The sequence below is a fragment of the Amphiura filiformis genome, chromosome 2 (genome assembly GCF_039555335.1).
Source record: "Amphiura filiformis chromosome 2, Afil_fr2py, whole genome shotgun sequence".
Lineage (NCBI taxonomy): Eukaryota > Metazoa > Echinodermata > Ophiuroidea > Amphilepidida > Amphiuridae > Amphiura > Amphiura filiformis.
In genome coordinates, this window is record NC_092629.1 from 69,801,326 (window position 1) to 69,819,045 (window position 17,720).

Here is a 17,720-nt window from a genome sequence, read left to right on the forward strand (position 1 = left end):
TTAAATTACCTGGAATATGATTGTATGGTGTTAAAGTATGCAGTTTAAAGTGAATTGTAAACAAAATGTGAAAAAAGAAATGGCCCTCTTGCATTATATGACCACTGGGGTCACTTATATTCAATTTGCTCCTCCTGATCATCCTCCACCCCTGCAAATTATGCAAATGTTAATAATGTTTACAATATTTATTATGCTTACTGTATTGGTCTCATCACAAGCTTTAGTTTGACACCAAATTTAACTACATAGGCTGTAGGCCTCCCCAGGGTAGGCCTATATTATGAACCCCAAAATGTTACATCTCCACTTAAAACGCATGGTCACTTATTGACTTATTTATTGACTTATTTATTTCTTTATTAACTTATTAATTTATTTATTCATTTTTATTTTCAGACATTAAATCATGACAGTAGTTCAATATTGAGTTTACCTATTATTTTATTGACTACGTTATAGAAATTCTCTAATTTTTGCTTACCTAGGTCAACGGGCAATACTTGTTAACAGTCGGGCAACGCTGTGAATTGTAGAAATATATCTTTCTCCGGTTCATAGTTTTATATTCGAAGCCGCATATATTTTGACGGCCAAAAAGTATTCGAAGCCGAATATTCGCCTTCGAATATACACTTTGAACCAGCCTTTAATGTTATATTGTATCACATTCAAACACACCAAGAACTAATAGTCAGTGATAGACCCGGGTATTTTACCATTGTGTATGGTGTGTATCTTTTAAAGGTCTTGATCTCAAAAACAGTTATGGGGGTGGGGGGTGGGGGGGGGGGTCACGTAAGATGTAATTGATTAAACAGTGCTGAGTGTAACCTGACTGGTGAAATTAAAGGCCCATTCAGTGATTTGCTCATCCGGACGATCGTAAAAATCATCAAAATTCAGATTTTGGTACCTTTGTCATTGTCATAGATGTGCAACATAGCCTGCTAGTGGTTCAGCCGAAAGCTTGTAGTTTAGACAAAATAAGGCATTTTACATGAATATGTAATTTATATACTGACAGTATATAAGTTAGCTACATGTATTTGAATGTAGCTTCAACTTCGTCAATACTGCTGTTTTCTTTCATTTTTGCCAAATGTTTCATTTCAAAATTACCAAATGACAAATTTGAATGATTTATCCTTCACTTTTAAGCAATTTATAAACTTTTTTAAACACTTTCGCTGGGATCACTGAATGAGACTTTAATTCTTTGTTTGATAGGATCCTCGTAGTCGGAATACCTCAAAGCCAATCAAGTACAGCAAGCTATTCTGTGCATTTTGGGATGTCGAAAACAAGTAAGTTAATAAAATTGGTGTGACATTTGGATGTGGACAGATATTGTGAGACATTTTACATTTGCACTGCCTTCATTAACGACAACATTTTGAGTTATTTTAGTTTCGTCTTCTTTTATGCTAAATGATTTTGTGTATATGTTATGTTTTATATGTATTGGAAAGAAATCGCTCCTGAGACTATGACACACAACTTTTAGTTCTAGTTTGCTCATTGGGCATAAATTTTAATCCTCGTGGCATTATCATTGTTTATAAGTTAGTTTAAGTGTATTATTTTTCTCTTTCTTTAGGGAGTGCAGAATGGACTTCGAGCTGGCATTATGTTGTCTGGTTTCACTTTTTTGTAAACCAATGCTTAATCACTTGGCTCGCTTTTAGTTTTTTTTGTAACTCATGGGTTGTAGTTTAAGGTAGTGTTAAGGTTTTTATCATGTTTATGGAGAATGAAATGACTTATTTTTGTTAGTTTTTCATATCTTTGAATGTCTCTTTAAATTTGTTTGCTCTCTTTGGCGCTTTTTTTTTGTTTTGTTTTTTCAATGTTTTGTATTTGATATTAATTATTAATATAAAAAATACTAAGTTCCTCACACACAAATTTACGAACTTAACAACTGGCAGCATGTACAGTAAGCACACTGCAGACTTCTAAGGCCATGTATTCGTATAATTTTCTTATTTTAATATAACATGTAAAGTGGGTCATTAAAAGTTTCTACAATCCTGCTCGTGTGTTGCCTCATACAGGCTTTTCAAACAATGTAGGCCACAGTAACCCCATACTGATGTCAACTCTTCAAGTTCACTGAATAGAAAGACCTACATGTGTGATTCTAATTATCTTTATTGTCTTTGTCTAATATTATATTAGTCTGTGGTCACAAGAAGGTTCATTGACGTATAAGGCAGATACCAATGATAAACTCCAAACCTGTGGATTTACCCATCTTACAACCTTTGCTGTACTTTTCGAATTTTCGAAGGTAATTACTTTCATTAATAATGCTAACAAATTCTTACTTTAACTAAAACGTCATATTAAACAAGCTGCTATATAATACACATTTTGTAGTACCAGTCCATAAAACTCTCTGGGGGGGGGGGGGTGGCCTTATATGGCTATTCAGCATGCAAAAAAGGAGGGTGGTCGGGTCAAAAACTAGAAGGCGTATCATTGCAGGGCAGTGTTGCGGGGGGGGGGGGTGATTGACTTAATTTTGATGTCGTCATTGGTTTACCATGTAAGCACAAAACTAACAAATGATTCCCAAAGTGTTTATGTTATCAAGCAATGTCTTACTAGTTGGGCGTGATAGTACAGGGTGAGTCAAAAAAGTGCAATAGAGCAAATAAACCAAGTTGAACTTTCCCATTATTAAAATTTCTATGAATGCCACACTCAAAAGTTACCTTCTGTGAAAAAATGAAGTGAATCTCAACTACCGTTTAATTTTTATGAGTCCTTTTGCTGCGATACCCAATTTCATTATTTTGTTCACGAGGTACCATGTAATTTGAATGAGAGCACACAATGCACGATAAAAGCACCAGGTTTGAAACTGACTTTAACTTAAATAAGGTTGATTTTTGCGCTATTCTTTTCTAACATTACTTTACCTCACTCGACTCCAACTCCAGTTTTTTTAATCCCAATATGTCCAAATTACTGCATATTTTGTAATTCACTCCACTTCAATTTGCGGGCATTTCATTTCGACTCCAACTCCAGTTTTTTTAATCCCAATATGTGCAAATTACTGCATATTTTGTGATTTACTCCACTTCAATTTGCGGGCATTTCATTTCGACAATTGAAAAGCCCGCCTACAAATTTGTATGTTTTTGATAGAGAATAAACATATTTAAAGTAAAGGTAAAATGAAAACAACAGCAAATAATGTTTCTTCCTTAAACAAGACCAAGGGCAATAGCACTTTGGGTGCTCCATGTTATTTCAATACCAATGAGGTTAAGAAAATGGCAGTTGCTCCATATCTACCTTATACAGAGTCGGCTGACATTCAAGTTTTAGATGTCTCTTGGACAAACATTAAACTTGGGTATCGCTATGAAATGTGTCATAAAAACAAAACGGTAAATGCTAATTCCTTGATTTTTTCACACAAGTTTACTAATGGATATATCATCTATAAAATATTTTAACACCTAAAAGGTTCAACTCGGTTCTTAAATAAAAATGGATTCTTTTCTCTATTGCACTTTTTTTTTACTCACCCTGTGCATTCCACTGTAAAGAATGTTTTTCATTCTTTTCGCGTGTGACTACGATATGTACTATAATATATACCTGGAAATTCACATGTATGTTACATTGGTTTAATAGCTGGTATAATGGTTAGCACTCTCGCCTTCGAACCGGGCGGTCCGAGTACAATACCCGGCGTAGTCATTTTTGTTTTCATTTTTAATCAAAATGGTTTATTTTCACTTGAAAATACATTGCACTGGGAAATATATTTTGTACACGTTTTTTATGTAACAGGGCCAATAAAGCCAAAAACGCACCTCAGTTCTGGGCAAAATATTGCGTCCAACGTCCAGGCAGTGTTGCCGTCACATTGTCATTTTTGCTTATGATATTGGCTGTAACAGGCTGTTGCCCCATTAAAATGACGTTGACCGCCATCGTCTGGTTGCTGGTTTAGTTATGGCATAAACGGGATCATGTTACCTCTACCTGTGATTATATCTCCGCAATAATCGTAGTTGGCCTAAAACCTTGTACACCGAGTTCATGGTGTTTTTGGCCATATTTTAGGTGGTCACTTTTTAACCATAATTATGTGCGTTATTAACCCAAACGCTCTTTGGTCGGAGGTACCCTACGCTGAAGGGGAGGCACCCATATTGTGGTATTTTGTAATATGTGGGAATGTTAGGGCATCTATAATAGTTCGATGTCCTGCGGGCGATTTCTTGTTACATCTTTCGCTACAGAAATTATCAAGAGTAAAAATATAGCCTAACAACTTGGACATGTTGAAAGGAAAATCAAAGCTGAGAACCGAGAGTGGCTGAAGAGAACTGAAATTGCAGTGTCTCACAACGGAAAATCTCTCGCAAAGCCACACATATAATGTCGGACTATAGCTCGACAAACCTTAAGAAAGTATATCTTGGAAACTGCCCATTCAACATACCTACACCGGCATACCTAGCGATTACATGTTCATTGTCAAATCATGTTGGTTGCTGCATGCTGGTTACGGATGCGACATCACGTGTATAGTCATAACTGTGCCTCGAAATCATATACACACGTTTAACTTAAAAATTATAAAATTGTATATTTTACCCACCATTATAGGGTGTTACCAATAATTACTCACCAGTGATTGACAAGGTCGTAAAAGTTCTAATCGGTACTTCTCTCGCCGCATTGTTAATTGGTTTGGTCATCTGTGCAATCTTGTGGTAAGTGGAATTTGTTTCACGTAAGATTATAATAATAGTAGTATTAATAATGATGGAAATGATACTGATTAATACATCTTAATTAAAATGAATCTAATTCTAAAGCAATATTGTTAAGTTTTCCTCCAGATATGAAAGGCAATGTATATCTTTACATAGTTTACCACCTCAGAATAATTTGACAAGAGCAAAATGAAAATCATGTATTTTAGTGTAGAAACCTATGCATTTTTCTGTAGACCATCCCACCTTATCTTTGACGGTTGGGCTTTACCACCGGGTATATGGTGGTTTAAACTTAAAATAAGCGCAAAAGATGGATCTACGATTAGCTTAAGTCGTGTGAGTTTGAGTATAAGAACTGTATAAATAGGAGCGTTGTATGCTGGATGAAAAACTTTAGAGGCTGTACGCCCCTTAGTAGGATGATGGTTAAAAATACATGATAAATATAAAGCTCAATTTAAATTCATGAAAACTACAATACAAATTAAAACAAATAATGATGTTAATATCCTTTTCTCCATAATGTATTTTACGTAGGAAACGAACATCCTTGGACAAGGAAAGGATCTTGATCCATGCCAACTTGATGATGGCAATGACATTAGCGTACTTTATGACCTTTGCAAGCAGCAGCGCAAAATCGAATCAGGTATGTAATATATTGCACATAATATAGACTAGACATTTAGTATGGAATATTTTTTCGCAGAATTCCAAGACTGGTCTGGAATGGGTCTGCATAAACCGCACGGGGTAAATATTAATTGGGGTGTGTCGGGAGATGGTGTAAAGTAATTGTTTGACAGAAAATGGGCTCTCCATTAGTTTACATTATGGCGCTCATAATGTAGTGAATTAGCCTAAAATGGCGGATTTAAGGAGACTGAATTTGATTTTTGTGGGGGTAAAATTTCTGAATTTGAGCAACATTATTCTGATATTATCAAATTTATTGAGGTTTGAGCCTGCTGAACCTAAATACCAATAAGTGTTCGTCAGAACTGAAATGCACTTGCAATCTACCAGTTTGAAAGTGGGAGGAGCTGTACAAAATATGGCTCTGAAAAGTGGTACGCACTCAGACAGTTTGAATGGCACCCTGGGGCCAAATGTTATAAACTTACTGTACACAAAGAAACAGCATGATTTCATTGGACAACCAAGAATCCGCGCAGTTGCTTTGTACCGTAAGTTTATAACATTTGACCTCAGGGGGACCGTTCAAACTTTTTGAGTACGAACCACTTTTAAAAGCCATATTGTAAGCTCCTCCCATGTTCAAAAAATTGATACATTGCAAGTGTATTTCAGATGTGATGAATGCCAATTGCTAACGAAATTTAGGAAATATCACCTCAAACCCCTATAAATTTGATAATAACAGAACAAAGTTGCATTAAGTCAGAAATTGTGTCCACCAGAAAGCTCAAATTCAGACTCCCTTGATCCGCCATTTTAGGCAAATTCGCTAAATTGTGAGCACCATAATGTAAACTCATGAAAGTACATTTTCTATCAAACAATTATTTTACATCATCTCCCTACATACCCCAATTAATATTTAGCGCGTGCGGTTTATGCAGACCCCTTCCAGACCAGTCTTGGAACTGTGCGAAAAAATATTCCATACTAAATGTCAAGTCTGTAGTTGCTGTCATTAAAAAAATATGAAATTAATGCTCAAGAAACATTAGTAGAATATTTACTAAAGTTTTGAATAGCTCTTCTCATGGTCGATTTCATTATTTTTAAAAGTCTCAAAATTGTTCATGTTTATTTTCTAAATAGGAATGAACATATCTAAGCCTTCAGTGGCTTTCAGTCATTTCCTTCATATTTCCTCCGTAGCCTTAAGGGATCTAAAATTAGCGTTTATTGCGTTTCGACAGTATTTTTTGTGGGACATGAGAGCACCTCAGACCTATCGAATTGCATTCTGAATACGAAGCATGTCTTTCTGATATCAAATAATGTTCATTTTTTGAAAATCACAATATAATACAAATTTTTATGACAAATTATAAAAATTTGATATTTTCACATTTTTGATATATAACAGTCCTCGAAGTAAATTATATAAATCTAATGACATATTCTTAAAGTGTATGTAACAGGGAGGAAAAGCCGACGGTCAATTGAAAATTTTGACCTTTCATATTGAAGATATGGATTTTTTTCCCAAAAGGACCTAATTTTTTTTTTTGTGTTTTGGGAAAAAAATCCATATCTTATTTATTTATTTTATTTATTAACCATATTTAAACAGGGTAACCTACTCAACAAATATTACAATGTTGATTTTCAGTAGGGCCCTGAGACAAACATATAAAAGCATTAAATACACGTAGATTATACATTATTAAAAACCATAAAAAATTGAGCTTACATAAATATTACACAGCATTAAAATACCTTATATAAATATTATACAGCATGAAAACCAAGTTTTTGTAATTAAAAATAATTCAAAGAGCTACAATACGAAAGGTCAAACTTCAAATTCAAATTCAAAGAGCTACAATACGAAAGGTCAAAATTTTCAATTGATCGTCGGCTTTTCTTCCCACCTACATACACTTTCAGTATAAATCATCAGATTTATAAAGTTTACTTCAAGTACTGTTAAATATCAAAATATCAATTTTAATGATTTGCCATAAAATGTGTATTAAATTGCGAATTTCAAAAAATCAAAATTATTTGACATCAGAATGACATTCTTCATATTCAGAATGGAATTCGCTATGTCTGATGTGCTCTAATGTCCCACAATAAATACTGTCCAAACGTTCATACCCCAGCCCTTAATGTTTCTTGATTATTATGGAATTCTTGTAATAAAGTCCTCCCATATATAGCAATAATGAAAAATTCAAGTGAGCGATACAAGAGGTCAGGCAAGTCACTGGATCTTAATTTGGCAAAACAAGTCTAACAATATTTAATTATGTTCTTTTATTAATTACGGTTTCGAACATGTCTATTCAATACCTTTGAAACAGTGGCACGGGTGCTCCTTTCTTCTGTATGGACATACGTTTGCCGCAGGTCACGCAAGGTGCTGGCTTATGTCTGACGCTCAGTACGCATATTACCATGGAATAAATACCGGTACCTATTAGTTCTAACATCTCCTTCAGAGCTATACTCTGCTATTTGATATCAATAAATCTGCTGTTTAATGTTATTTTTTATGCCCTGGTGTTCTTCTTCATCAGATCGCCTGTCTCACAGTAACCATCTTGCGGTATAACATGCTCATATCTGTATTTTGCTGCATGCTCATCGAAGCTCTACATCTTTACCGTATGATAGTGCTCGTTTTCGGGATTGAGAGAAATTTTAGAGTTGCTTACATCGTCATTAGCTGGGGTAAGGTCATGAATAAATAAAAGACAAACTAAACTAGCGAATTCCGGGGAAAGCTTAAGACCACAATAATCACAATGCGTCTTTCTAGCATGCCTTGAGTTGCTAGTTGAGGTTTTGATTCCCGTGCTGGCGCCATTCTCCGATTTCTTGAGTTAACACCGGCAATTGCTATATGAGTTTGTTTGCAGGTAATATATCGTAGTACATTGAGTAGTTTAAGCCGTTCTTTTCCCGTGCTATGATTATATTTTCTTTAGTTATTACCAAAAACTGGATCCCTTCATGTGATCTGCTGTTTTTTCTGGTACGTGGTTCACGATGCGTAGCTCGGAACTGTACTTAAAATCACATTATAAAAGTCATCATTCTAAAGAAATGAAAGCAATCTAAAACTGACAAATGTTTCACTCGATGGTCAAAGGGACTGCAAAATAAATACGTGCCCCGTGAGACTGTAATAAGGGACAGGCCAAAAGGGTGGGATAATGGGGAGGGTGGTCATGGCCGACCAAAAGGGACAGGCACAGTGGCGGTGCCGGGATTTTTTCGAGGGGCATTGAGGAAGCAAAGTGAATTTCAGGGAGGGGGGCAAAATCAACAAATTTTTCGCAAAATTGCTGCAAAAAGTTAAAATTTTCGCAATTTTGGGTTTTACAGGGGAGGGGCAAGATCTCTGACTGGGAGGCATTTTCCCCATGCCCCCACCCCCATGGTGCAGCCACTGGAAAGGCCTGGGCCTCAAGGAAGAACAGATGATTTTTTTATTGTGTTTTCAACTGACTGAGTGCCCAAAACAAACAAAGGCAAGACATACTGTCATGTCAGTTCAATGGGACGACGGTAATTTTGGTCTATTATTTTGAAGCAGCACAATAATTCATTTCCCTCACTAAATATTGCTAAAGGTGTATGAAAAATGTTCAGTGAGTTTTCAAATAAGCAAACTTTACCGCTTTTGTTCGCATCATATAATTGGAACAATTAAAAGCCCAAAATTAACATGTACCGAGGATAAAGATCGGCGCATCGAAAGGAGGAGGCAAGTAATTTTGGACAAGCTCTGGGAATGTTTTATAATCAGTTCGAATTAAACAAGAAACATGGAAGCAAACAACCAACGGGCTATATGAAAGATGTAAGCCTCAGTCTTCCACACAGGAATGTGAATTTCAAATGGGTTTACCTGAACGGATGAGGTCATTTGAATTATATTTCAACGGAATAGCCCAGTATTACTAGTGAAGAAGATTAATAATATTCTTTAGCTGAACTTAGCACCATCTCTTTCTTATTTTGTATTACATGAAATGGTGTGTTTCTAAACTATGGTAACTTTATGCTTAATATCTCCATGAACACAATACATCAACTTCATGAACTTCACACAAAACTTTGTATTTTACTTGATCAGGTGTGCCTATGTTAATGACCACCGTTACAGCTTCAATTGGTAGAGAACATTTGCACGACCACGAAAGGTACAGTATAACCAGAATATGTATGATCATTGTATGACCTTTTATTATAGTGTATACTATTGTCTTATGACAATTTATATGTGACGTGCCATGTCAAAAGGAGACACTTTTGGGCAGGTTATCAATTTTGAGGTTTTTACATATCTTAAATATAGAGATATTTTTGTCCACAACGCTGTTTTCCCCAATGAAATCGGACACTCCTAATCGAAGATATTGAGTTCGTAAGTTATGGTATTATAAAATTGGAAATTGAGATATCGGCCTTTAAAAATATTATTGACAATGTTGAGAAGTAGGAATTACCTTGAAAAATGTCTCAAAAATACAAGATGCCAATTACATTTTGGTCTGAAACTATCAGACAATATTTTTAACATTAATAACATCACAACTTCGCAATAAACCCAAATTGTGAAAAAATCACCCCCGGGCAGATTTTTGGTGGCTATTTCTCCATTTACGATCCTGCCCAAAAGTGTCTCCTTTTGATATGACACGTCACATATAAAGGTTGACAATGCGAATCATTGACCCAAGGAGTTGCACTACTTAATTAACACAGACAATCTAAAACACTTAGGGCGAATTTCTCGACGGGTGGCTTAGCAGTTGGCTAGTCTAGCCTCAAGGCTTAAGAGGTCGTAAGACCAGGCTTAACTGAAAACACGTTCCCCAAAACACGGCTACCATAGCCTCGAGGCTTCGTTAGCCTGTGGGCCAGGCTTGTATGATTACCCCCAGGCTTCGGTAAAATTTGCATTTCTCGAAATCAGTCTTCTGTAGCCGTACTCTACGCAAGCCTGTTAGGCCAGGCTTACAGCGGCTTTTCTTGGCCCTGCTTCAGAGCAGGTCTTAGGTCGTAAGCCTTGGTCTAAATTGTAATGCAAGGTTTTCATGGTTTTTCTTTCATATTTTTGAACCAAAACAGATGCTATCTTTCAATCAACATAGAGTAGGCCCCTACCCCTAAGTAATAATCATTGTTCGATTTAGTTGAACATTTCACATTTATTTATTTATTTATTTATTTATTTATTTATTTATAAACAAAAAGTAATGCAAAAATTACGCTCTCCTTACGGATCGAGCACTTTTGTTTACTGGCAAGTCAGCCTTATCTACTTCGTATATTTATTTATTTATTTATTTATTTATTTATTTATTTATTTATTTATTTATTTATTTATTTATTTATTTAAACTTCTTTTGCCTGGGTAACAAAACTCAGTGTAAACACTGTTTTTCTATTTGGCCCAGGGGTCAAACTTAAAACATCAAAAAATAACCAATACATATTATTAAAATACATTACATTATTATATATATATCACCTTTTATTTATTTTATTTATTAAAACACTTTTTATTTATTAAAACATTTTATTTTAGTGTTCATTCGAGTCAGTTGAACCTGCTGTTAGTTTAACATTTCACCATTTTATTTTAGTGTTCATTTGAGTCAGTTAAACCTGCTATGCTATCTTTCAATCAACATAGAGTAGGCCCCTACCCCTAAGTAATAATCATTGTTCGATTTAGTTGAACATTTCACATTTATTTATTTATTTATTTATTTATTTATTTATTTATAAACAAAAAGTAATGCAAAAATTACGCTCTCCTTACGGATCGAGCACTTTTGTTTACTGGCAAGTCAGCCTTATCTACTTCGTATATTTATTTATTTATTTATTTATTTATTTATTTATTTATTTATTTATTTATTTATTTATTTATTTATTTATTTAAACTTCTTTTGCCTGGGTAACAAAACTCAGTGTAAACACTGTTTTTCTATTTGGCCCAGGGTCAAACTTAAAACATCAAAAATAACCAATACATATTATTAAAATACATTACATTATTATATATATATCACCTTTTATTTATTTTATTTATTAAAACACTTTTTATTTATTAAAACATTTTATTTTAGTGTTCATTCGAGTCAGTTGAACCTGCTGTTAGTTTAACATTTCACCATTTTATTTTAGTGTTCATTTGAGTCAGTTAAACCTGCTGTTGCTATAAAGGCCTACTCATTTTGAATGATGGACTTTCTTTTTGAGCAACGGTGCTAAAGGGGTGCAATTAAAGCAAGACACAATCTTCGACGTCAACTTGCTATCGTGAGCGTCTTCAGGAGAGGAAGGATCCTTTTCTAAAGTATTCGTATACCAAATTTAAATCGCGCTGCCGATTTAGTAAAGGCAATGTTTTAAGGCTTACTGATCTGCTTGAACCTAACTTGTAACGGTCAACAAATAGAAATGCCCCCCCCCCACATATTTGACATGTCCAAAAACCTTGACCTTCCACATGAACTTGCTCCCATGCTTTCCTCTTTTTTGCCGTTTCGTTAACATACCGGAAGGAACAGTTCTTGAAACGTTTGAATGATCAAGAAACAAAACTTTTTTTATCATCATCATCATCATCATCATCATCATCATCATCATCATAAACTATGCACTCATGCTAAATTCGCAAATAGAACATGAAAATATCAGCAGTAGATAGCACACGCGATGGTTGTCAAAATGCTGTTATGTTTTTATTTTTGCACCAAAATTATCCTTAAATAATGTTTTACTTTTGACAAACATGCGTACGAATTGTTTGAAGTGTGAAACCATTTTTGCTTTAGGCCTACTTTTAGGGAATCGACGTTTCCTTTTCTGTAGGCTTGCAGTTTGACCCTTTTGAAATGCAAAAAAAAAAAAAAAAAAATTAATGAGTCTAGTAAAAAGTATAGAAGTATCATTCATGCAAGCAGGACTCATAATAAGTGGAAATAAAATAATACAAAAAAGACACAAAAACAGAAAAAAACTACTCTTGCATCAAGTTGTGTACAATGGTGTAAGCCCAAGCACAAGACCGCCGGTCTAGGCTAGTCTTTGCGCTGGTAACCATGTTAGTACGGTAAACCGTGAAGGACAACAGCTTATGCACATCTACCTCCAACTGCCTATACAATTAAGTCGCTGGTAGAAAGGGACGAGGTTGTCAAGCGTTAAGCCGGCAAGGCCACTAAGACCAGGTTGAATTTACGTTCAAGAAATCCGGCTACTGTTAAGACTCGTGCTTCGAGAGCGGGCTAGGCTTAGTAGCCTCAAGGCCACCTTAAGCCAAAGGCTTACTAAGACTCCTATCGAGAAATTCGCCCTATGTGCTCAGTTCAGAAGCAAGATCCATGTTTTAATTTGAATATTTGTAATACCTGGGACCAATGTAGCTAAATAAATCAAGTTGTTGTTAAGATTCGGAGTTCACTGTTATTAAAATGAATGAATGGCGCTAATTGGTCTTCTATAATAAACCAATCATACGTGCCCCCTTTATGATTGTTCTCAGGTGCTGGTTGACAGGGCAGTTTATTTGGGCCTTCATCGCCCCAGTAATCGCCATTCTGACGGTAAGTACTTGGCTCAGGGGTACAAGACTATCTATCGTAAAGGACACTAGCGACATTTTTAAAACTTAATTATCAGCTTAATAGTAGTATTTGATACTTGAAAATGCTTCAAGAAGTATCATTCCTGATCAAATAGTGAACGATACCAATCTTTTGGTTATTTACGGCTTAACAACGCAAATGTTACTGGCACTTGAGCCGCTTCTTGTCCATGCACCTCTACTTTTCATAACTTGTGTGTGTGTGAATTTATTATTGCTGCTGTTATTGTTGTAGTTGTCATTGTTGATGTTTTTGTTGTTATTATTTTTATTATTATTATCAATTTAGATGACCTTATTAGTATTAATATTATTATCATTTAGATCAACTTAGTAATCCTAGTGATCATCGTGTGCAAAACCTTGGGAGTAGCTGAGGCTGATAAACAGGACGGAATTCATTCCATCAGGTAGGTTATCGACCTATAACATATGACAAATTTGGTTCCAGAGCAATTATAGGTGACAAGATCATTCAATATTTCCAAAGGTAGCAATTATCAATTTGAAATACAGGAAAATAGTCATAACTTCGCAACCGTGTGTCCTAGTGACATCAGAATTTCAGTAAAGTGAGCTGAGCAGATTGTGATAAGACAATATTCAGAATTGTCTCTTTTAGACTGATTGGATCACACCATGTTATATATACAAGCAGTAAGACCTGAAACCGTTAAATTCTTAAAGGGACCCCAAATCACATAAATGGAATATTTTGTTTATTTAGCACTTAAAACATAGCTACGCCTAAGCAATGTCAAAACATAGCTACGCCTAAGCAATGTCAAAACATAGCTACGCCTAAGCAATGTCTTGTTGTTCTATTTCTCCAACAGAATTGGGCTGCGAAGTACAGCCTTGTTACTTCCAATGGTTGGAGTAGCTTGGCTGATTGGACTCCTTGGCAACACCAACATAAACGTCGCGTACGTTTTTGATTTACTGAGTGCATTGCAGGTGAGTGTGGACACCGGATGTAGACGTTTATCAATGGGGAAACCTCATAAGCCATCGTACATGTTTCAAAAGAGTGTTGTATAAAATTGCTTGACATGGTGAAGACCATCGTTAGACTGCTATATTTATTTCATAATATAGAATTGAAAATTTAAAGGAAGCCCCAATTTCTTTTGACGATGTAATTAGATCATGTTTATATCATGTAAAATATCAAGATTATCCCCTGCTTTCTTAACGACACTACCCCTGTTGTAATTGTAAACAATGCTTGTTATTAAAATGACTCGATCTCTCTCTTTTGAAAAAAAGAAAGCTGGCTGATGTAACTCTATAGACTAGATGCATGACGCGTGGTTCCACTTATAAGAATGACCCGGGTCACATCAGGACACAAGCTTGTCGTTTAGCCAAAGACAAAAAGATTGATCGCTTTCCTATGCTTAATGCTTTGTTCTACTACATAATTTATGTATATTTTCCCTTCAGGTGTTTCTATATCTGTACACATAATATGTTCACACATTTGTCAATATTATTTTCTGTTTAATGCAGGGGATGTATCTGGTTTTCGTCACCTGCTATGTTAACTCAGAGGTACGTAGTTATAGCTCCATCCGTAAAAGGATTTTAATTCACAATTCAAATTTTCCTTGAGAAAATGGTCAAAATTGGTGTACAACACGGAAAAAAGTAGCAGACAAAATACAAACCCCTTGCGTTCAAGACAACAGTTTTTACACGTTTTGTACACATATCATACGCAACATAAACAACTGCTAATTAAAGAAGTGTGGCAGATCGACATCCTCATCCCCACACTTAATCCAAGATACAAGATACAAGATATACAAGATACAAAATCTTATCAACATTTTGCATCAGAATAAAGCTCATATTTGTCTCATTCTCTCAGGGAGATTTTAAGCCTGCAATATGTTCCGTTTAGCTTTAATACGAACGAAAAAGTGACCATCCCTCATGATGGGATACCAGTATACTGTTCTATGGGCCGGTGAGAAACACATTGGGGCTTCTCATATCAAAACCACTAATGCAAATTAATTCAATTTTTTTTTTAATCAGATTATTTTGTTACAAGTCTCAATGTTAGGTACAAAACACAGTATTAACATATTTAAAGCAAAACCTCTTATGTTACCTCTGGGCAGTTTTGTTTTAAAACCTATTCAAGGGCCACAAGTACATAGGAGGTTTTCCTACCCAACGACAATTATTTTAGTTCCATAACCATGCTCATCAGGATGGTCAATAGATATCATTTGTAAAATTTCTTCTAAACCAATCCAAGTGAATAAGTGGGTAAAATGGTGCTAAACATACCGGCAATGACGTGTCGTGCTACACTGTAGCAGTTTCCTTTTCTTGTAGCACTTTCTCAATTTGAGAAATGTAGGATTTTACTTGGATTTGTTTATAATAAAGACATAATGTGATTCCTTTTGTTTCTAAATCACCTTCAAGTAGTCCCAGCAAACACAAAAACGTTTTTAAAACGTTTTAAATAAGTTATATTTTGGGTTTTGGTAAATTTGGTTTAGGTAAAAACGTTTTAATAACATTAAAATGTCGGGTTATATAAAGGTCATGAAATCGTTTTAAAACGTTTTGTATGAAAACACACTGCAACAATAGTTTTTAAATGTTTTCGAAATGTCATTGTAAACTATTACTGAAAACATTTTTGGCCAAATATTTTCAACACTTAAATAACATTATGTTAAAATATTCGCACCTAGCAAACACAGAAATGTTCTTAAAATGTTTTTTACAAAACGTTTTAATAACATTTAAATGTCGGGTTATATAAAGGTCGTGAAAACATTTTAAAAAACGTTATTGTAAATATTTTGGGCAATCATTTTTTGCAAAATATTTTTTCAACCCCAAAATAACATTCTGTTTAGAATGATTTGTACCAAGCTTTCAAAAATGTTTTTGGAATGTAAAAACGTTTTTATACCCTTTATATAACCCGACATTTAAATGTTTTCTGTAAAACACTTGTGTTTGCCTTGCAGTAAATTACCAACAAAGGTTATTTAATATTATGAAAACGTTTTATACCATCAATGTACCCTTTATATAACCCGACATTTAAATGTTTTCTGAAAACATTTTATAACCTTTTGCGAATTATGTCGAAAACGTTTTGTGCCAGCGCTATACTCAGATCTAAACATAATATTAATTTATTGACTTTTGTTATTAATTTCAGGTTCGTAATGCATTGAAGAGCGAATGGAGTAGAAGAAATGGACGGGCCGAACATATAAATGTAAGCTAATATATCATACTAATTATTAAAGTTTTACAAAAATGCACCATTCATAGATAATAAATGAATGCCTATCAAGATTAAAAACAATACCAAAAATAGAAAATAGGTAAATGTATATAAAAAGAGAGAAAAAAACTTGCGATCCCAGAATATTTATTATAGACAAAGTCTTGTGACCATGGTGACGATTCTATAAAGATCGAAAGCTCAGTCAACTAACCATGCTAAATAAAAAACTAAACTTTATACCAAACGGAAAGATTTAATTACATCGTTCGTAATTATCAAACAAAGTGCGCTCAAAATGACAACAAATCGGCACAAACCCAACATCTATAAATATACCATTCTTTGGGATGGGTGTCATTTTCTTCGGGAGAGGTCACAAATAATGGTGGTAGTCCTATTTTTTGTACACCAAAAATATGGATGAATTATAGCCAGAGGTTAGAAACTGAAAATACATCTCTACTATTATAAAGTATATTAGATTTAAAGAAAAAGTATTTCAATTAATGATAACTTTATTATATTTCTCTTCTATTTTGTAGCTTCGAAGGATAAATGTCCGACCAGCGGATGACCCAATAGATACGACAGATGACTAATGATAGATGTCCATAAATGTGACATGAACAATTGAAATGAGTCTAATGTCTGTAATATGTAGCCTAACTAGTAACATAGAGTTTAATTTGCATGTTGTTTGCATCAAACATAGCAGTTTTAAAGCACTAGTAACTGGTGTAACAATAATCAGTATATTTGACATTAGCATCATTTCTCTTGATCATGTTACAATGAGATGAATATTCAGTTTATAGATTATAAACTTAAGCAATCGAAGTCATTGTTTCTGTAGTTGACCATTAAATTGTGTACATAATGTATATTATGTGTCCTTTGATAAAAGTATGTGGATATATTGAATTTAGGCTCGAAGTTTCTGGGCTTGCATGCCAAAAAAAAAAAAAAAAGAAAAGAAAAAGAAAAAAAGTAGCATAACAAGTGTAAACAGAATGACTGTATTCAAATTTTAGCTGCTACGTTTTGTGTATATACACGTATAATTATCTGCATGTAAAAACAATATATACCTGCATATGAAAACTGTTATAAATGTTATTGTATCAAACATTTGAAAAATGAGAAAATTAATGTACAATATATATAGAAAAGGTACCAAATCCTTTACAAGATTCTATTGCCAAAATATTAAGAAATTTGAATGGTTTACGCACTATTCTCTTATTGTTAAGTCAAGACATTACTGCCTGAAAATAGTTTGAGAAAACTTGAGAAAGATTAAAAGACAACGATATCATCGCAGAAAGTAAAATATGCAAATTAAGCATTTTCAGAATGCCTGCACATAACACTTGTTTAAAACCACCGTTCT

At 34.3% G+C, this 17,720-nt stretch overlaps 1 long non-coding RNA gene across 1 annotated transcript; it reads left to right on the forward strand.

The window, feature by feature from the left end:
• Nucleotides 1-13,385: 13,385 nt before the first annotated feature.
• Nucleotides 13,386-16,304, forward strand: LOC140136709 (uncharacterized). Its single transcript, XR_011856753.1, has 4 exons — nucleotides 13,386-13,472; nucleotides 13,899-14,019; nucleotides 14,575-14,616; nucleotides 16,259-16,304. It is a non-coding gene; the product is annotated as an uncharacterized lncRNA (long non-coding RNA).
• The last annotated feature ends 1,416 nt before the right edge of the window (nucleotides 16,305-17,720 follow it).